The sequence below is a fragment of the Thalassophryne amazonica genome, chromosome 8 (genome assembly GCF_902500255.1).
Source record: "Thalassophryne amazonica chromosome 8, fThaAma1.1, whole genome shotgun sequence".
NCBI classification, from domain to species: Eukaryota; Metazoa; Chordata; class Actinopteri; order Batrachoidiformes; family Batrachoididae; genus Thalassophryne; species Thalassophryne amazonica.
The window spans coordinates 86,555,720-86,577,030 of NC_047110.1; the positions used below are offsets into that span (position 1 = coordinate 86,555,720).

Sequence of the window (21,311 nt, forward strand, 5' to 3'; positions counted from 1 at the left end):
TTTTTTAGTGAGTGAAAACACAGTAAACTTCTCTGAGTGATTTGTAGTTCACGTGATATTGGAGCTGAGTTGCTGCTGGCCGTAGAGCCAATTTAAATAAAAAAATTAGGGCCTGAAGCAACTGACATTTTTCTGCTGAGCGCAAAGTAACACTGTCGCCTGTTTTTAATAACTCCACTCACATTTAATGGGTTAGATGCTCACTCGTAAAACAAATGTAGCGGTGCACGTTTGACCAGTACAACACAGATTTTGAGCTTTAATTCAGACTTGTTGAATCAGTAATAAATAGCAGGATCTCTAATCATAAGCAGCACGTCCAGAGTTTACTCATCAACCTCCGTCAAAGTCATTTAAAGATGTCAATCCTGACTCACCTTTCTGCTGATTCAAGTTGCTAACTTAGGCAAGAAACTGTAATCCTCTGCTGTTTCAAGCCATACAGTTTTTATTCGTTCCTCATTAACGTGTCTTTTTCCACCGGGGTTCTCGTTGCCGGTTCGTAAGTGTAAGTTACGATCCCTTGTGTAAAGGAAAAACAACAATACTATCCTACGTGCGTTGTTTTTGTGGGACGACTGATTAAGCACCGTTTCTCCAAATGCTGCCGAACTCAGCAGCTGTTACTGTCTACACCTCTCTGTTTCTGCTCGGGCAAGGACCTCCTTCACGCCACCCGCAGGCCCGACTGATGAGACGCTCCCTCTCCGCTCGACTCGCTCCTGCTGCTCTTCCAGCCCGGTTCCGAATGCCCAGGTGCTCGCTTGCTTCCAGCTGTCAGCTGGAGCATGTTTGAAGCCCAGTTGCCTTAGAAACTCACTAACAAATACAAACTCTCTTACTGCGAGAAAACAACAGTAACATGATTGTGACGACACGCCATTAGCTAACTCCTCATCACAATTATCCTGGTACTAGTAGCTCATTTTACAAGTGAAAACTCTCCATTTCTCTTAAAATTTGCTAACTCACCGATAATGTGAAGCATGCGTGAAATACACACTTTCACCAACTGAGAAATGGCACCGCTGTTGCCATGACAATCATGCAACAACATCATCACGCCATCTTCCTCCATTCCAACTTCCCAAAGGGTTGTTGCGAACTTTACCCCAGCGCCCTCTGGTGGCCATTTCTGGACCATGCCGAACTATTTGGTCAGTTTTCAATGTGCAATGGATCATTTCAGGTCAGATTGGTGGATAAATCTCATCGTTCCAGGCAATGATAGCCATCAGCTGGCTGTTAGAAGCAACTTAGAAAACAAAATCAAGCTGATTTCAATCCACCTTTTTCAGGTTTCAAATCCCGCAAAACCTTGGAGAGGTCGCCGTGCTGCGAGATCTCAGTAACATTGAGAACTGCATTGAGATGCTCTGATCACGCTGCACTTTAACTGTGGCACACAGACAACACCATTAACATCGCAACATAAAACTATTTTTATATTGTGCCTAAAACTCTTGTGAATATATTCTCTGGGTTTATAGACGTTGTTATTGCGTTTGTTTTATGTAAACATGCGAGAATCACAGGCTTTCTCTCTGTTATTTTCAATGGGAGGTGCTGTGAGCTACGCTCGCTTCCTGATCATGTTGTTCTGGGGGAAAGTGAAGTTTGCTCTTTAACGTCTTGATTATTGTTCTTTACAACACTGTTTGTCCTCTTTGTTCCAGACTAATATATAATATGTCTGAAATTCGGTTTCCGTTTATTAAATTCCACGCAGATTAAACGTAGCAGGCACGGATTATTCGTTATAATTGTTTTAGCAAGTTTTCAGGGTATCATGCATGCAGGCTCTTATTAACATGATGAAAAGCATTAAAAAATTACATTTTTGTAGTAAAATATTCATTTAGAACTATCATCATGTGGATTCTCTATGTTGTTTTGACTGTAGCGACTCTCTGGCGCACAAGGGATTATGGGATGCATGAAAACCCTGGATAGACAAGCAATACAGCCTAAGCGTGTTTTCTCCGGGCGGCTGGACGTGGAAGAACAAATTCTCGCCTTCAGATTTGCCACTTCGCTGGAAGTGACATTGGTCCAGAACGCAACATGAGGCACCCCAAACGTGTGGCCCCCACTGAAACACAATTCTAGAACCGCCACTGGCAGCAGCAGTCTTCCTGAAGTCTTCTTCCTTAATTTACAGGAATGTTAAAAAAATAAAAAATACACAAACGGGCCAGATACAGAGACTGTAACTCTCTTGCTGCCACACACATACCAGCTTTGAAAAGGATAATTTTAAAAAGAGAGCTAAGCATGTTCAGGATGCAAACATGTCTCTACAAAGTCGTCCCTGCTTACCTTTTGAAGTCACTTCCTTTCTTCTGCTGAGTTCTGCCTACAAGTAGAAAGAAAATCCGCTCTTCTCATTCTCTCCTTCGCCTTCCTTGGAATCTATGAACTGGACGCTGTGTTCGCGCTGCTGACGGGTTTTGACAGATAACCGTCCACAGAAACGATGCTGATCATCGGTCACTCACCTCCGGACTCCACATGCAGCTGTGGCGCGAGCGCGCAGACAGGGCGGCGCATGCGCACAAGCAGCAAGAAGGCGTGCCTCGTCCGCGTGCGGCTGGAAAGTTGGCTCTCACTCACACACACACACACACACACACACACACACACACACACACACACACACGTTCCGTGTTTCTTCCATTTTGAACCATCAAAAGGATGCATGAATTCAAACACGAAGGATCACATCTTCCTTGTTATTTGTTTGTTTGTTTAATGATAACAGACCCTTTATTTTTATTTTTTAATGAAATGCCGTACGGCCTGTTTAGCTCTTCAAAAGGAGTGTGACCCTAATGTGCACGTGTTTGATGATGGGAGGACTAAACCCACGTGAAGACACAAACCCCACTCCAACCCACGAGGACCTCACTGCTGCCACCGTAAATACAAAAATTGTTATGTGGCTCCCTCTGTCGGCGTCTAATGATAATGCCATTTCTCTCTCTCACATACACACACGTCAGTGACAGACGTATTTAAGTTTTGTCGAGTCTTATATTGATGTTTCATGAAGAAGGTTGTGCTTTTTTTCTGTTTTATGAGAGCAAATGAAAAATTAACTTTTCTTTAGTTATTATTTCGTGATAGAACTAGATGATAGAACTCGATCTACCCACACTTCACTTGTTCTACCTCGGTTCAGGACATCGTCAGGAGTAGCTCTTTAGAATACACTGGTGCTATAGAGTGAAAATGTTTGCCTCTTTCTGTCCATGTTATTAATTAAAAAATTAATTAATTTGTTAAAGCTTCTTTCTGGATTTTATGTTGCAGGAGTAAAATAGTTCTTCTTCTTCTTCTTCTACTTTGAATATGTCTTGATCTTATTCAGTATTGTAATTTTTCTGCCATTTCTCTCGCTTTATTTTTTATTTTTATTCATTTGTTTATTTATTTATTGAGGACCACAGAATGGAAATATGTTTTGCACATTTTGTTTTATCCTCAAAATTTTACATGGACTTGTGTGAATATGTTGTGTGTTCCTACAGTTTACATTTCATGTACATGTTGAATTTCCAAATAAATCCAGTCTACCCACACAGAAATTTTCTTTCATTGTAAAAGCTTTTGAGTGAGTAATTGACATGTTTTAGGGGGTTAGCTGGGGTACTCTGTTTAAAGGCCTACCAGGACAATCTGTGCTGGATTCAAGCTACCCTGAGCAGCTATACAATGAAAGGCATCAGAGGGCTGATGCGCACCTTTTGCACGCTACACACCACAATATAAATTGCCAAAAGGTGAACAAGAGAGACTACCACTAGGAACAACCACCATAAAGAGGGACTGATGGGCAAGGCCATTAACTGTATTCATGCCTAAATTGGAGGCAAAACAGCACAAATTGCGAAATCTGTGTTTGACCTCATCATGTTACCTTAGTCTCGGTTTGACCTCTGCTTAACCTCAATCTCTGTTTGACCTATGTTTCACCTCGGTCTCTGTTGGACCTCTGTGTAACCTCACCATGTGACCTCAGTCTCTGTTTGACCAATGTTTGACCTCAGTCTGTGTGACCTCATTGTGTAACCTGAGTTTCTGTTTGACCTCAGACTGTGTGACCTCATCGTGTGACCTTGGTTTCTGTTTGACCTCATCGTGCGACCTCGGTCTCTTTTTTACCTCTATTTGACCTTATTGTGTGCCCCCAGTCTCGGTTTGACCTCTGCTTAACCTCAGTCTCTGTTTGACCTATGTTTCACCTCGGTCTCTGTTGGACCTCTGTGTAACCTCACCATGTGACCTCAGTCTCTGTTTGACCAATGTTTGACCTCAGTCTGTGTGACCTCATTGTGTGACCTGAGTCTCTGTTTGACCTCAGACTGTATGACCTCATCATGTGACCTTGGTTTCTGTTTGACCTCATCGTGCGACCTCAGTCTCTTTTTTTTTAACCTCTATTTGACCTTATTGTGTGCCCTCAGTCTCTGTTTGACCTCTGCTTGACCTCGCCCATCATGTGACCTCTGTTTGAACTTTGTTTGAAATCGGTCTCTGCTTGACCTCTGTTTGACCTTATTGTGTGACCTCAATCCCTGTTTGACTTCTGATTGACCTGTTTGACCTCAGTATCTATTTGACCTCATCATCTGGCCTCTGTTTGAACTCTGCATGACCCCAGTCTCTGTTTAACCTCATTGTGTGACCTCTGTTTGACTTGTTTGACCTCTGTTGTAGGTCAGTCTCTGTTTGACCTCATCTTGTCACCTCTGTTTGACCTCGGTCTCTGTTTGACCTTATCGTGTGACATCAGTTTGACCTCTGTTTGACCTGAGTCTCTAAATGACCTCATTGTGTGACATCTGTTTGACGTCAGTCTCTGTTTGACCTCAATGGGTGACCTTTGCTTGATGTCTGTTTGACATCTGTCTCTGTTTGGCCTCATGCTGTGATCTATCTTTGAGCTCTGTTTGACCCCAGTCTCTGTTTGATCTCATCGTGTGACCTCTGTTTAACCTTATAATGTGACCTCAGTCTTTGTTTGATCTCTGTTTGACCTCTCTTTGACCTCAGTCTCTTTGACCTCATCTTCTAACCTCTGTTTGACCTCAGCCTCTGTTTGACCTCATTGTGTGACCTGTTTGATCTCAGTCTCTGTTTGGCCTGTGATTAACCTCAGTCTCTGTTTGACCTCCTCATGTGACCTCTGTTTGATCTCAGTCTCTGCTTGACCTATGGTTGACCTCAGCCTCCGTTTTACCTCTGTTTGACCTCTGTGTAACCTCATTGTGTGACCTCAGTCTCTGCTTGACCTTATTGTATGATCTTTGCTTAACCTCTTTTTGACCTCAGTCTCTGTTTGGCTCATCCCATGACCTCTGTTTGACCTCAGTCTCTGTTTGGCCTCACTGTGTGACCTCTGTTTGACCTCATCCTGTTACCTCAGTCTCTGTTTGATCTATGGTCGGCCTATGTTTGGCCTCCTCATGTGACCTCTGTTTGACCTCAGTCTCTGCTTGACCTCGTGGTGTGACCTTGTCATGTGACTTCAGTCTCTGTTTGACCTCTGGCCTCACTTTGTGTGACCTCATCATGTGACCTCAATCTCTGTTTGACCTGAGTCTGTTTGACCTCATCATGTAACCTCAGTCTCTGCTTGACTTCTGTTTGACCACAATATGTGTTTGACCTAATTGTGTAACCTCAGTCTCTGTTAGACCTCTGTTAGACATCATAATCTGACATCTGTTTGAACTCTGCTTGACCTCAGTCTCTGTGTGACCTCATCGTGTGACCTGTGTTTGAGCTCTGTTTGACCTTAGTCTCCGTGTGACCTCTGATTGACGTCAGTTTGTGCTTGACCTCATCGTGTGACCTCTGACTCTGTTTGACCTCAGTCTCTGTTTGTCCTCATCGTGTGACATCTGTTTGGCCTTACTGTATGACCTCAGTCTCTGATCTCTAGTGACTTCAAATAAAATAATCTAATATTTTGAGAATAGCATTTTTTTTTTTTTTTTGGAGTTGTAGGCCATAATAATCAAAATTAAAAAATGGTTGAAGTATTTTAGTCTCTATGTAATGAAACTACAATATGCAAAAATTCCACTCTGAAATACTAGACAAAAAAAATATTGAATTTTTCACAATATTTAATTTTTTTTTTCTAGATGCACCTATACATTATGGTGTCACACACACAAAAAATATTGGCATGATGAAGTCAGGCGTGGGTGTTGCATTTTTGTGAGTACACCTTGTATTTATTATTATTATTATTATTATTATTATTGTTGTTGTTGTTGTTACTATTATCGTTGTAGTGACGTCACCAACATGAAAACTCTGGATAACAGTGATTGAAGTTCGGGGAGTTATTATTTTATTAAAGAAAGCGCTAAGGAAACTAAAAATAAGTGTTCATGACGTCACAGAGCTTCATATGAAGCTACCGGCATTTGATACATGGTTCGAAACTTACTGTGTGTCATTCATGCAGAGCACTAGCAGTTCCACCGTCGGCACATCATTGTCAAGCAGACACTTCTGCTTCTTTCTCTCAACCATTTTAAAGGTCGGGTGAGTCGTAATCCTCTTGTGCTTTTTCAGTCCTTGTAACCTAATGGTGTGAAGCTACAGCTGTTTTAGACTGAGTTAAGAGCTAATAAGTCCCGGTGTCGTTGCGCTGCATTTCCTTGTTAGCGCAGTGTTCTTTGTTCATAGATAAGAAAATAAATCACATTCATGGGGTTATAAACAATTAAAAGTGGCCCTGGAGGGAAAATATAACCTTAATATTACCCATACTATTTGTTTTAAACGGCCGTTTATGAACCATCTGTGGTGAAAAGGCCTCTGTTGAATAGGAGCGTTAGAAATTTCAACGTTATGAATTTACTTTTAGCTTTAGCGCCCGGTTAGCTTCTGAATACACCACAACTACGGGCAAACGTCCAAATAAAGGTCATTCATTCACAACTGTCTGGCAGCCTCACTACAAAACAAACGCAGCTCAGTCTCAGCGCATGACATTGTAATATTCATATTAAAAGGCATTTCGTTTGAAAAGGTTGTGAATGTCACCTGCAAGTGAAGGCCATTTGAAAGTTATGTCCTTTATTATGTTTTTTTTTTCCAGTACCTGTTATGACCCGCAGCAGGTGTTTTTGAAAGATACTTCTTATTTAGTAAACAAATTAATAAAAGTTATTGACAGGAGACCCACAAACATCACGTGGGTAGGATATTTGACAGAAAGCCATCATAGAATGCCACATATCTTACATTATGTGATCAGTAGGGGGATAATCTGGCGTTTGTTGTAAAAATATGAATATGTAATATTATAAAGACTGTAGGTATAGACTTGGATTAATGGATTAATGCGTTTGATGGGAAATCCAGTGAACGGACACGAGTCAAATATTCATCCGTGCAAAACATTATATTTTTCCGTGTCGAAATCGTGACATTCGTGGTAAATGTGTTTTGCTGTGTGTTTGTGAGTATTTGGGATATAATTGCTGGCATGTTAACGGCGGTGCAGCGCTACGACCTTTCCCCTACTTTCTGCAGTGCACAGCGGATCATGTGATGCTGGGGGAAGGGATTCTGCAGAAACACCACACAGGGGTGTCAACGTGGAAAGCCGGTTTATCGCGTGGGCAGAATCCACATATTTAGTCTCCAGTTCATTCATTTGCCTGCCAGTACGCTGGACTAATCATAATTGTGATTTGAGATATTGCATCCTGCCTGGTAGCTATCTGCGCACGCTTCATCATCTGTCAAACAGAAGGTATCGTTATGGCATTAGAAACTGCAACGATTATTATTCGCGGACTTTCTAAATTCTGTGATTTCAGCTTCTTAACTGTGACTGCTTTCTGGCTGGTTTAACTAATTTCATTACTCCTATCTGACAGTAAACGGAGTATGTCTGGGTTGTGCAGAAAACAGATGTGAAGACATCATCTTGAGCTCTGGAAAAAATTGAACATGGTATTTTAAGGACCAAACAACTAATCAGTTAATTTGCTGATTATTTTATTCATTAATGAATTAGAAAATGTTGTTTGTTGTTGGCCTAATGGGCATTTAAGGTTGTGGTGGAACTGGGTCACTGGTGTTTATTAGGGGTCTAAGCCTGACGGGGCTTGGAACAGCTGTTGCTTTGCTTTGCAACAACTGTTCCCAGCATCAGCATGGCTGGGATCCCTATTGTTTTCGTTCATTCTGTTTTTTAGAGGTCCAAGCCCGATGAGGGCTGGGGACAGTGGTTACAACACACCATTGTACCCAGTCCCAATGGACTGGGAAACGCTATTGTTTTCATTCTGTTTTTTAATAGACGGAGACCTCGTAGCTGTTAAATGGTTATGGAAAGTAACACTCTCTGTAGCCGGCAATATTGAGGTTTCAAAAGCCTCGCCCCATCGAATAATAAGACATGAATAATGAGCCACACATGGGTGTGTCACCGATTATTTGAAGAATGATCCACATTTAAGCTATCACGTATCCACTACTATGGTGCCTCCATGTGCCTCTCTGCATGTGCCAGGTATCAGCCTCTAGTGAGCCACGACCGACCTGTCATTTGAGCCCAGTCCAGCCTCGAGTGGCTTGTGTCGCCGCATATGATCCACGTCAAGCCACATATGATCACCATGATAACACAACGTTGTTGCACATTTAGGTATGGGTTTGGTCCAAAGCTCCAGGTTTCATTCAAGTATCTATTCAAGATGTCATATTTTTTAAACGCAGTCCAAAAAAAGACGCTGCACTGAGTGAGTGCACTTTGCCGCAACTGTGGATCACTTAAAAAAAAAAAAAAAAGACACCACAATGAGGTGGGTGCTTTAATTACACTCAACAAAAATATAAACGCAACACTTTTGGTTTTGCTCCCATTTTGTATGCGATGAACTCAAAGATCTAAAACTTTTTCCACATACACAATATCATCATTTCCCTCAAATATTGTTCACAAACCAGTCTAAATCTGTGATAGTGAGCACTTCTCCTTTGCTGAGATAATCCATCCCACCTCACAGGTGTGTCATATCAAGATGCTGATTAGACACCATGATTAGTGCACAGGTGTGCCTTAGACTGTTCACAATAAAAGGCCACTCTGAAAGGTGCAGTTTTGTTTTATTGGGGGGGGATACCAGTCAGTAACTGGTGTGACCACCATTTGCCTCATGCAGTGCAACACATCTCCTTCGCATAGAGTTGATCAGGTTGTCAATTGTGGCCTGTGGAATGTTGGTCCACTCCTCTTCAATGGTTGTGCGAAGTTGCTGGATATTGTCAGGAACTGGTACACGCTGTCGTATACGCCGGTCCAGAGCATCCCAAACATGCTCAATGGGTGACATGTCCGGTGAGTATGCCGGCCATGCAAGAACTGGGACATTTTCAGCTTCCAAGAATTGTGTACGATCCTTGCAACATGGGGCCGTGCATTATCCTGCTGCAACATGAGGTGATGTTCTTGGATGTATGGCACAACAATGGGCCTCAGGATCTCGTCACGGTATCTCTGTGCATTCAAAATGCCATCAATAAAATGCACCTGTGTTCTTCATCCATAACAGACGCCTGCCCATACCATAACCCCACCGCCACCATGGGCCACTTGATCCCACAACATTGACATCAGAAACTGCTCACCCACACAACGCCACACACGCTGTCTGCCATCTTGCCCTGGACAGTGTGAACCGGGATTCATCCGTGAAGAGAACACCTCTCCAGCGTGCCAAACGCCAGCGAATGTGAGCATTTGCCCACTCAAGTCGGTTACGACGACGAACTGGAGTCAGGTCGAGACCCCGATGAGGACGACGAGCATGCAGATGAGACGGTTTCTGACACTTTGTGCAGAAATTCTTTGGTTATGCAAACCGATTGTTTCAGCAGCTGTCCGAGTGGCTGGTCTCAGACGATCTTGGAGGTGAACATGCTGGATGTGGAGGTCCTGGGCTGGTGTGGTTACACGTGGTCTGCGGTTGTGAGGCTGATTGGATGTACTGCCAAATTCTCTGAAATGCCTTTGGAGATGGCTTATGGTAGAGAAATGAACATTCAATACACGAGCAACAGCTCTGGTTGACATTCCTGCTGTCAGCATGCCAATTGCATGATTTGCAAGATTTGCTCCCTCAAATCTTGCAACATCTGTGGCATTGTGCTGTGTGATAAAACTGCACCTTTCAGAGTGGCCTTTTATTGTGGGCAGTCTAAGGCACACCTGTGCACTAATCATGGTGTCTAATCAGCATCTTGATATGGCACACCCTGTGAAGTGGGATGGATTATCTCAGCAAAGGAGAAGTGCTCACTATCACAGATTTAGACTGGTTTGTGAACAATATTTGAGGGAAATGGTGATATTGTGTATGTGGAAAAAGTTTTAGATCTTTGAGTTCATCTCATACAAAATGGGAGCAAAACCAAAAGTGTTGCGTTTATATTTTTGTTGAGTGTATATGCACCTGCTGCCACAACTATGGATCACTTCCAAAAAAAAAAAAATCTTTATTTCATCCATGGCTTACAGTCACCGTGATACAACTTTTAGCTTTGTGCTATGTCTGCAAAATCGCTCTTTTGCACGCTCTCATTCTGTGTTCCTGGGCAGTTCTGTGTTCCTTTTCACGGCTTCACTGGCGTTATTTCTTCCACGGCCTTAAACACACAGCCACTTTTACACCATAGTCCAACTTTTAATTTTGTGTTTGTTCATTATTCCCTGCAAAATCACTCTGTTGCAAGCTCGCGTTTTGCGTAAATGCTTGTCTTGGATGGCAGTCATTCCATCGGTGCGTACACACAGCGGAGCTCATTTGATCCATTAACAAGATATTAAGTCTATCATAGACATACTTTAATAGCTAGGAATGAACATGCAACTGTTTTACCAAGCCATAAAACATTAAAAATAGTTACCTTTAAGCTGTTCCAAAATACATTCCAACACTGCAACCTAGACCAGTGGTTTTCAAACTGTGAGGTGCACCCCCCCCACCCCTGGCGGGCGCCAGAGTTCTTCAAGGGGAGGCACAAGGGATGGGTATCGAGAACTGTTACTTTCTGAGAATCGTTAAGAAATTATTCAGTCCACCGACATCAGTAGCCTTTTTGCTTAAAGATTCCCTTATTGGTCCTTCAGAGTGGCCGTTGTTTTTGAGGGTGTTTTGTCAGGAAAATGATCATTTCTCTACATTGATTGCAGACCCTGCAGCGGAAAGAATAGAAATAATAGAATAGAAAGTTCTTTAAAAACATGTTTAAAATGTTTACAAAGGCTGTGAAATGTGTAAATGCATAGACAATTCCTTAAAAATGCACAAATACAACCCCAATTCCAGTTAAGTTGGAGCATTGTGTAAAATGTAAATAAAACAGAATACAATGATTTGCAAACCTATATTCAATTGAATACACCACAAAGACAAGATATTTAATGTTCACACTGATAAACTTTATTGTTTTTGTGCAAATATTTGCTCATTTTGAAATGGATGCCTGCAACACGTTTCAAAAAAGCTGGGACAGTGGTATGTTTACCACTGTGTTACATCACCTTTCCTTCTGACAACACTCAATAAGCATTTGGGAACTTATTGAAGTAGTGTAGTAGGCCTGTAGTAGGCCTTGTAGTAGGCCTGGGCAATTTCGCCTAAAAACAAAATCTTCATTTTTTTTTTCAGAAAAAATTTGACTTTCGATTTTTCTCCGGACCTGGGCCAGACAAATATACAAAATGGGCAAAATGGGGACTGATAATCATGAAATGGGGGTAAAATGTAACGAAATGCAGCAGAGTGAACCAGACTGACTCCAAATAATTACTTATATTTAATTGTTTAGCTTTTGTTTTATGTGAGATGCACTCAGTACATGTAGTAGGGGCACGTGCACCATCTGGAGTTTGAGAGATGAAGCTTCAACTAATGTCAGTCTGCCCCGTGTAAGTTTTACCCCCATCTCGTTATTATCAGTCCCCATTTTGTCCCATTTAGCTAAAAAAAAAAAAACTAATAAAAGTACTTAATTGAATCATATTTGGAGTCAAATCAATCAATTTTATTTTTATAGCGCCAAATCACAACAAACAGTTGCCCCAAGGCGCTTTATATTGTAAGGCAAAGCCATACAATAATTACGGAAAAACCCCAACGGTCAAAACGACCCCCTGTGAGCAAGCACTTGGCAACAGTGGGAAGGAAAAACTCCCTTTTAACAGGAAGAAACCTCCAGCAGAACCAGGCTCAGGGAGGGGCAGTCTTCTGCTGGGACTGGTTGGGGCTGAGGGAGAGAACCAGGAAAAAGACATGCTGTGGAGGGGAGCAGAGATCAATCACTAATGATTAAATGCAGAGTGGTGCATACAAAGCAAAAAGAGAAAGAAACACTCAGTGCATCATGGGAACCCCCCAGCAGTCTAAGTCTATAGCAGCATAACTAAGGGATGGTTCAGGGTCACCTGATCCAGCCCTAACTATAAGCTTTAGCAAAAAGGAAAATTTTAAGCCTAATCTTAAAAGTAGAGAGGGTGTCTGTCTCCCTGATCCGAATTGGGAGCTGGTTCCAGAGGAGAGGAGCCTGAAAGCTGAAGGCTCTGCCTCCCATTCTACTCTTACAAACCCTAGGAACTACAAGTAAGCCTGCAGTCTGAGAGTGAAGCGCTCTATTGGGGTGATATGGTACTATGAGATCCCTAAGATAAGATGGGACCTGATTATTCAAAACCTTATAAGTAAGAAGAAGAATTTTAAATTCTATTCTAGAATTAACAGGAAGCCAATGAAGAGAGGCCAATATGGCTGAGATATGCTCTCTCCTTCTAGTCCCTGTCAGTACTCTAGCTGCAGCATTTTGAATTAACTGAAGGCTTTTCAGGGAACTTTTAGGACAACCTGATAATAATGAATTACAGTAGTCCAGCCTAGAGGAAATAAATGCATGAATTAGTTTTTCAGCATCACTCTGAGACAAGACCTTTCTAATTTTAGAGCTATTGCGTAAATGCAAAAAAGCAGTCCTACATATTTGTTTAATATGCGCATTGAATGACATACCCTGATCAAAAAATGACTCCAAGATTTCTCACAGTATTACTAGAGGTCAGGGTAATGCCATCCAGAGTAAGGATCTGGTTAGACACCATGTTTCTAAGATTTGTGGGGCCAAGTACAATAACTTCAGTTTTATCTGAGTTTAAAAGCAGGAAATTAGAGGTCATCCATGTGTTTATGTCTGTAAGACAATCCTGCAGTTTAGCTAATTGGTGTGTGTACTCTGGCTTCATGGATAGATAAAGCTGAGTATCATCTGCGTAACAATGCAAATTTAAGCAATACCGTCTAATAATACTGCCTAAGGGAAGCATGTATAAAGTGAATAAAATTGGTCCTAGCACAGAACCTTGTGGAACTCCATAATTAACCTTAGTCTGTGAAGAAGATTCCCCATTTACATGAACAAATTGTAATCTATTAGATAAATATGATTCAAACCACCGCAGTGCAGTGCCTTTAATACCTATGGCATGCTCTAATCTCTGTAATAAAATTTTATGGTCAACAGTATCAAAAGCAGCACTGAGGTCTAACAGAACAAGCACAGAGATGAGTCCACTGTCTGAGGCCATAAGAAGATCATTTGGAACCTTCACTAATGCTGTTTCTGTACTATGATGAATTCTAAACCCTGACTGAAACTCTTCAAATAGACTATTCCTCTGCAGATGATCAGTTAGCTGTTTTACAACTAGCCTTTCAAGAATTTTTGAGAGAAAAGGAAGGTTGAAGATTGGCCTATAATTAGCTAAGATAGCTGGGTCAAGTGATGGCTTTTTAAGTAATGGTTTAATTACTGCCACCTTAAAAGCCTGTGGTACATAGCCAACTAATAAAGATAGATTGATCATATTTAAGATCGAAGCATTAATTAATGGTAGGGCTTCCTTGAGCAGCCTGGTAGGAATGGGGTCTAATAGACATGTTGATGGTTTGGAGGAAGTAACTAATGAAAATAACTCAGACAGAACAATCGGAGAGAAAGAGTCTAACCAAATACCGGCATCACTGAAAGCAGCCAAAGAGAATGATATGTCTTTGGGATGGTTATGAGTAATTTTTTCTCTAACAGTTAAAATTTTATTAGCAAAGAAAGTCATGAAATCATTACTAGTTAAAGTTAAAGGAATACTCGGCTCAATAGAGCTCTGACTCTTTGTCACCCTGGCTACAGTGCTGAAAAGAAACCTGGGGTTGTTCTTATTTTCTTCAATTACTGATGAGTAGAAAGATGTCCTAGCTTTACGGAGGGCTTTTTTTAATAGAGCAACAGACTCTTTTTCCAGGCTAAGTGAAGATCTTCTAAATTAATGAGACACCATTTCCTCTCCAACTTACGGGTTATCTGCTTTAAGCTGCGAGTTTGTGAGTTATACCACGGAGTCAGGCACTTCTGATTTAAGGCTCTCTTTTTCAGAGGAGCTACAGCATCCAAAGTTGTCCTCAATGAGGATATAAAACTATTGACGAGATACTCTATCTCACTCACAGAGTTTAGGTAGCTACTCTGCCCTGTGTTGGTATATGGCCTTGGAGAACATAAAGAAGGAATAATATCCTTAAACCTAGTTACAGCACTTTCTGAAATACTTCTACTGTAATGAAACTTATTCCCCACTGCTGGGTAGTCCATCAGAGTAAATGTAAATGTTATTAAGAAATGATCAGACAGAAGGGGGTTTTTCAGGTAATACTGTTAAGTCTTCAGTTTCCATACCATAAGTCAGAACAAGATCTAAGGTATGATTAAAGTGGTGGGTGGACTCATTTACATTTTGAGCAAAGCCAGTCGAGTCTAACAATAAATTAAATGCAGTGTTGAGGCTGTCATTCTCAGCATCTGTGTGGATGTTAAAATCGCCCACTATAATTATCTTATCTGAGCTAAGCACTAAGTCAGACAAAAGGTCCAAAAATTCACAGAGAAACTCACAGTAACGACCAGGTGGACGATAGATAACAACAAATAAAACTGGTTTTTGGGACATCCAATTTGGATGGACAAGACTAAGAGACAACCTTTCAAATGAATTAAAGCTTTGTCTGGGTTTTTGATTAATTAATAAGATGGAGTGGAAGATTGCTGCTAATCCTCCGCCTCGGCCCGTGCTACGAGCGTTCAGGCACTTAGTGTGACTCGGGGGTGTTGACTCATTTAAACTAACATATTCATCCTGCTGTAACCAGGTTTCTGTAAGGCAGAATAAATCAATATGTTGATCAGTTATTATATCATTTACTAACAGGGACTTAGAAGAGAGAGATCTAATGTTTAATAGACCACATTTAACTGTTTTAGTCTGTGGTGCAGTTGAAGGTGCTATATTATTTTTTCTTTTTGAATTTTTATGCTTAAATAGATTTTTGCTGGTTATTGGTGGTCTGGGAGCAGGCACCGTCTCTACGGGGATGGGGTAATGAGGGGATGGCAGGGGGAGAGAAGCTGCAGAGAGGTGTGTAAGACTACAGCTCTGCTTCCTGGTCCCAAGCCTGGATAGTCACGGTTTGGAGGGTTTAATAAAATTGGCCAGATTTCTAGAAATGAGAGCTGCTCCATCCAAAGTGGGATGGATGCCGTCTCTCCTAACAAGACCAGGTTTTCCCCAGAAACTTTGCCAATTATCTATGAAGCCCACCTCATTTTTTGGACACCACTCAGACATCCAGCAATTCAAGGAGAACATGCGGCTAAACATGTCACTCCCGGTCCGATTGGGGAGGGGCCCAGAGAAAACTACAGAGTCCGACATTGTTTTTGCAAAGTTACACACCGATTCAATATTAATTTTAGTGACCTCCGATTGATGTAACCGGGTGTCATTACTGCCGACATGAATTACAATCTTACCAAATTTATGCTTAGCCTTAGCCAGCAGTTTTAAATTTCCTTCAGTGTCGCCTGCTCTGGCCCCCGGAAGACAATTGACTATGGTTGCTGGTGTCGCTAACTTCACATTTCTCAAAACAGAGTCGCCAATAACCAGAGTTTGTTCCTCGGTGGGTGTGTCGCCGAGTGGGGAAAAACGGTTAGAGATGTGAACGGGTTGGCGGTGTACACAGGGCTTCTGTTTAGGACTACGCTTCCTCCTCACAGTCACCCAGTCGGCCTGCTTTCCCGGTTGCTCGGGATCTGCCGGAGGGGGAACTAACGGCGGTCTAAGCTACAGTCAGTCTGCTCCATTTCATGAAGTTTTACCCCGTTCGTTATTATCAGTCCCCATTTCACTCCATTTCGCTTAAAAATAATCCAATAAAAGTAATTAATTGAATCATATTTGGTGTCAGTCTGGGTCAATCTGCCCCATTTCCTTACTTTTTACCCCCATTTCATGATTATTAGGCTCCATTTCGCTCCATTTGGGCAAATGATTTCACCAGAGTAAGCGGGAGTTTGTGCTGTTGTTCCCCTTGTAGTGTGGCATTTCTCCCACAGCTGGATGCCTCTGTTCTAGATGCTGGAATAAGTTTATTGTGCAGCTGCGTTTTGTTGCAGTGGGCTTTAGACAGACTTTGCAGCGTGCTGTCACTTGTTCCATGTCTGTCGCAGCAATCCCAAACCACTAATGAAACTCCCTCTTAATTAGCGGTTAGCCATGTTATTCTGTGAAGGAAACGGGATGGGGAGGAGGGAGCTATGTAATGTCTCAAATTAATCGATAAAATCAGTATATTGCCCAGGGCCTACTTTGTAGGTGGAATCTTTTCCCATTCTTGCTTAAAGTACAACTTCAGTTGTTCAACAGTCCGGGGTCTCTGTTGTCGTATTTTGCGCTTCATAATGCGCCACACATTTTCAATGGGCGACAGGTCTGGACTGCAGGCAGGCCAGTCTAGTACCTGCACTCTTTTACTACGAAGCCACGCTGTTGTAACACGTCAGAATGTGGCTGTCATGTCTTGCTGAAATAAGCAGGGACGTCCCTGAAAAGACATTGCTTGGATGGCAGCATGAGTTGCTCCAAAAAACCTGGATGTACCTTTCAGCATTGATGGTGCCGTCACGGATGTGTAAGTTGCCATACCATGGGCACTAACACACTCCCATTCCATCACAGATGCTGGCTTTTGAACTTTGCGCTGGTAACAATCTGGATGGTCTTTTTCCTCTTTTGTCCGGAGGACACAACGTCCATAATTGCCAAAAACAATTTAAAACGTGGACTCGTCAGACCACAGCACACTTTTCCACTTTGCGTCTTCCTATTTCAAATGAGCTCGGGCCCAGAGAAGGTGGCGGCATTTCTGGATGTTGTTGATGTATGGCTTTCGCTTTGCATGGTAGAGTTTTAAATTGCACTTGTAGATGTAGCGACGAACTGCGTTAACTGACAAGTGTTCATGTACCGGACCGGTTTATGTGTGTTGTTGTTTGTTAAGTGTGTCATGAGGTCGGTCAAGGTTTGCTCAGCCCTGCTCGTGACCTAGGGCAGGGATATACATCTGGAGCTGGTCCCCGGGTGCCAAAAAGGCGACCTCTGCTCCTAACTGGCAATTAGGATGGGTAAAAATGCAGTAAACACATTTCATTGTGCAGGGAACGTGTTCCTATGTGCATATGACAGTAAACTTCTTTTGAATCCTTCTTCATAACGATAACTGATCTGGACGAAACCCGCATGTCTGATGCACAATGGTGCACAGAGGCTGCCTGACTAAAATTGTTTCATCCTAACACTAGGGGCTCCATCAATCTAAAAAGTTTATATCTCAAAATTGACAAATCAGAGTTGTGCCAAATTTGAAATTGGTAATCTTGGGACAGGTCTTACTTGAAATACACACAGTGAGGAAAATAAGTATTTGAACACCCTGTGATTTTGCAAGTTCTCCCACTTAGAAATCATGGAGGGGTCTGAAATTTTCATCTTAGGTGCATGTCCACTGTGAGAGGGCTGTACAGTGCGAGCGTTTTGCTCGCATATTGCGACTAAAATTTGATTGTGCAAGGAAAAAAAATAAAAAAACGGGCGCACGTGTGCGAGAATGTATTTCAACCCTTTCATTCGCATTTTGCTCCTAAAATAAATACAGTGGTCCCTCACTATAACGCGGTTCACCTTCGCGGCCTCGCTGTTTGCAGATTTTTTTTAGTCCAATTTGCATGCTTTTTTTTACAGTGCATTGTGTTCCGCGACCTCATCAAGCAGCCGGTCGTGACACCGCGAAGGGAGAGCACGCGCATTGTGTTCTGCATGTCTGTTTATAAGAATCTTCTCGCCCAGAAGAAAAAAAGAGCGCCAACAGCTACCCATAACTGTGTTCTACACTCGGAAAAAGACACCTGCAGCGAGGTGTGAGTCGGTGGAAAAAGACGTGACAGCTAGGGATGTGGAGATTAATCGATACGAATCGGTATCTAGATACAAACGTGCGTGATGCGAGTGCATCGATTCATTCAGTGTGCATCGATTCATTTGATGGGTTGAATCGCGGATGGATTGCTCGCTGCCTGCTTGCATCAATTTTTTTCCGATGGACCTTGAATGCATCATGGACGGAAGCTTGAAAGCACATTTCTAACAAACACGCAGCCCCGCGACAGCAGCGGCAAACACTCAGAGGAAATTTTTGGTGCACCTAAAACATTTAAAATCAGGCGTTTGGAAATAGTTTGGCTTTTTTTTAACTATGGGAAGCATGACAAGACGCAGGTAAGGAATGCCGCACTGCTAAACCTTACACAAGGAGGAGAGAGCGAGCGAGTTAAGTAGGAAGTAGCAAAATACAGGGTGGGGGGATAGTTTAGCTCAGAATGGCAATGGTGCAATGTGTTGCAGTGGTGGAAAGAAAGAAGTGGATCTTCCACTGCTTTCAGAATTGTCAGGAGCTACTTGTCCATTCCCTGCAACAAGTGTTCCTTCTGAACGAGTGTTCTGCTTCTTCCTGAACATGTGGACCAACTAATATAACTGGGAAAAAAAAAACAAAAAAAAACAAACTGAAAAAAGCCACATGAAATATACCACCAAATGGGTGTTAGCAGTGAGAATGGCATTTATAAAGTCATACGTTTTATTTATTCTTTTGTTTGTCTTATGGACATCGAATATGACCCTCAGTGAGAGTTAGACACTTGGTGAGACTGGTCCGTTTACAGCAGCTATGACTGCCAAATAATAGTTTACTCTTTCTTTGCACAAGCAATTGTAAAAGACTTATTGCGACAAGTTATTATTTGTATTATTCATAATATTAAAAATTCTTAATGCTTTCTGCTTCTCACTATTTATTAGCCTACCTGCTGAAGAGTTCATATTAGTATCTGTCTGGCAGACAGGAATATGGACATTGCACTATTGAAAATGTCACTTTAAGTCACTCATTGAGAGTGACGTCTTATTGTTTACTGTACTGTTTAAGTTCTGACATTGTGATTAAATAGGTTCCAAATATGAGGAAACCGATTCCTGTTCCTTAATGTTGAATCTGGTAAATTTGTTGCTTATAAGGAGGTAAAACAAGTCCTCTGCTTCTAATAGAATCAGAAGAATACCATAGTACCATACTGAATTGCAGCTTCTTATTTCTGTTTAAATTTTTGGTATAATTTCTTGCATCATGTTGAATGCATCGTATCGCATCATATCGCATTGTGAGGAATTGAATCGCCATCAAATACATATCAAATCGCATCGAATCAGGAACGGGGTGAATCGTATCGCATCGTATTATCGGTATCATCATCATGTATCGCAAGAAGTATCGTATCGCTGGTAGTGTATCGAGATGCATATCGAAATCGTTGTCAGTGATGAGATTCACATCCCTAGTGACAGCGCAACGGCGCCAGGACGAAGAGGCGCGATCAGGGGAACTGTGAAATACTGGTCAGTCACTATTAATAATTTCTTACGTGTCCAACCTCGTACGTTGATCGTTAAATTAAATTAGTTAGTTCTAAAAGCCATCATAATTATTTATAGGAAAACGTTCTATTTTATTCTCAAACAAATGTTTGGGGCCTGAAAACAGGTTGGTCCTTATTTTTATACTCAGGTTTAACTTTGAGAGTGTTTACACACGAGAGAACAGTGAGAAAATATTCATGCCTGATTGAGGAAAAGTATATAAAGTGTGTAGTGAGGGGTTTTACAGCTTTTAAAAACGTCTATAATAATTGTAAAAAATAACGCTGAAGAGCACCAAAAGAAGCAGCCTAGCGGTCCTCCACCACTGAAGACCTCATGAGGATCACCCTGGAGGGGACAGCTTTAGAGGACTTTGATCCACATCCTGCTGTGATGTGTGGTTGAATGTAGCTAAGCGTAGCAGGCGACCTGAGTATAAAAGTGGGACCAGGATGTTAGGTGTGTGTGAGGGTTTAAAATAATACAAGAAATACACAGCAAAAAGTATGAAATGGACAAAAGCACTGATGTAAATAACGATAGAAAAGGAAGTAAAAAACAATGAAATAAATACAACAATAGAATCATATAAATGTGCATGTGTTTGTGGAAAAGGTACTCTCTGTACAGTATGTGGCTTTGCGTTAATATAAAAATTGTATCAAGAATTTCACAGGGTGCTCCTAAATTTTTATCTGTGCTCTAAATTTTTTCATTTAGGAGCACCTGTGCTCCTAGTGAAAAAGCTAAGCGTACAGCCCTGCACACTGTGAGAGACATAATCTAAAAAAAAAAAAAAAAATCCGGAAATCCAATGTGTGATTTTTTTTTTTTTTTTTAATAATTTAGTTGTTTGTTACTGCTGCAAATAAGTATTTGAACACCTACCAACCAGCAAGAATTCTGGCTCACACAGACCTGTTAATTTTTCTTTAAGAAGCCCTCTTATTCTGCACTCTTTACCTGTATTAATTGCACCTGTTTGAACTTGTTACCTGTATAAAAGACACCTGTTCACACACTCGATCAGTCACTCCAACCTGTCCACCATAGCCAAGACCAAAGAGCTGTCTAAGGACACCAGGGACAAAACTGTAGACCTGCACAAGGTTGGAATGGACTACAGGACAACAGGCAGCTTGGTAGAAGACAACAACTGTTATGATTATTTATTAGAAAGTGGAAGAAACACAAGATGACTGTCAATCTCCCTCGGTCTGGGATTCCATGCAAGATCTCACTTTGTGGGGTAAGGATGATTCTGAGAAAGCTCAGAACTACACAGGAGGACCTGGACAATGACCTGAAGAGAGCTGGGACCACAGTCACAAAGATTACATTAGTAACACATGATGCTGTCATGGTTTAAAGTCCTGCAGGGCAGCAA

At 41.7% G+C, this 21,311-nt stretch overlaps 2 protein-coding genes across 5 annotated transcripts in view; one reads left to right on the forward strand and one right to left on the reverse strand.

The window, feature by feature from the left end:
• The window catches only part of si:dkeyp-19e1.3 (USP6 N-terminal-like protein), a 73,768-nt gene extending 71,275 nt beyond the window's left edge, over positions 1-2,493 (reverse strand). Inside the window, exon 1 of the mRNA XM_034176878.1 lies at positions 2,320-2,493. The gene's annotated coding sequence lies outside the window, so the exon portion shown is untranslated. The remainder of the gene's footprint in view (positions 1-2,319) is intronic.
• A 3,918-nt stretch (positions 2,494-6,411) lies between these two features.
• Positions 6,412-21,311, forward strand: part of cpt1ab (carnitine palmitoyltransferase 1Ab (liver)) — a 73,425-nt gene continuing 58,525 nt past the window's right edge. For 2 of the 4 annotated variants that reach the window (XM_034176879.1, XM_034176882.1), the window contains exon 1: positions 6,412-6,556. The gene's annotated coding sequence lies outside the window, so the exon portion shown is untranslated. Of the gene's footprint in view, positions 6,561-7,578; positions 7,741-21,311 lie in introns of those variants that run through there. The other 2 variants (XM_034176880.1, XM_034176881.1) reach the window with 2 other exon arrangements.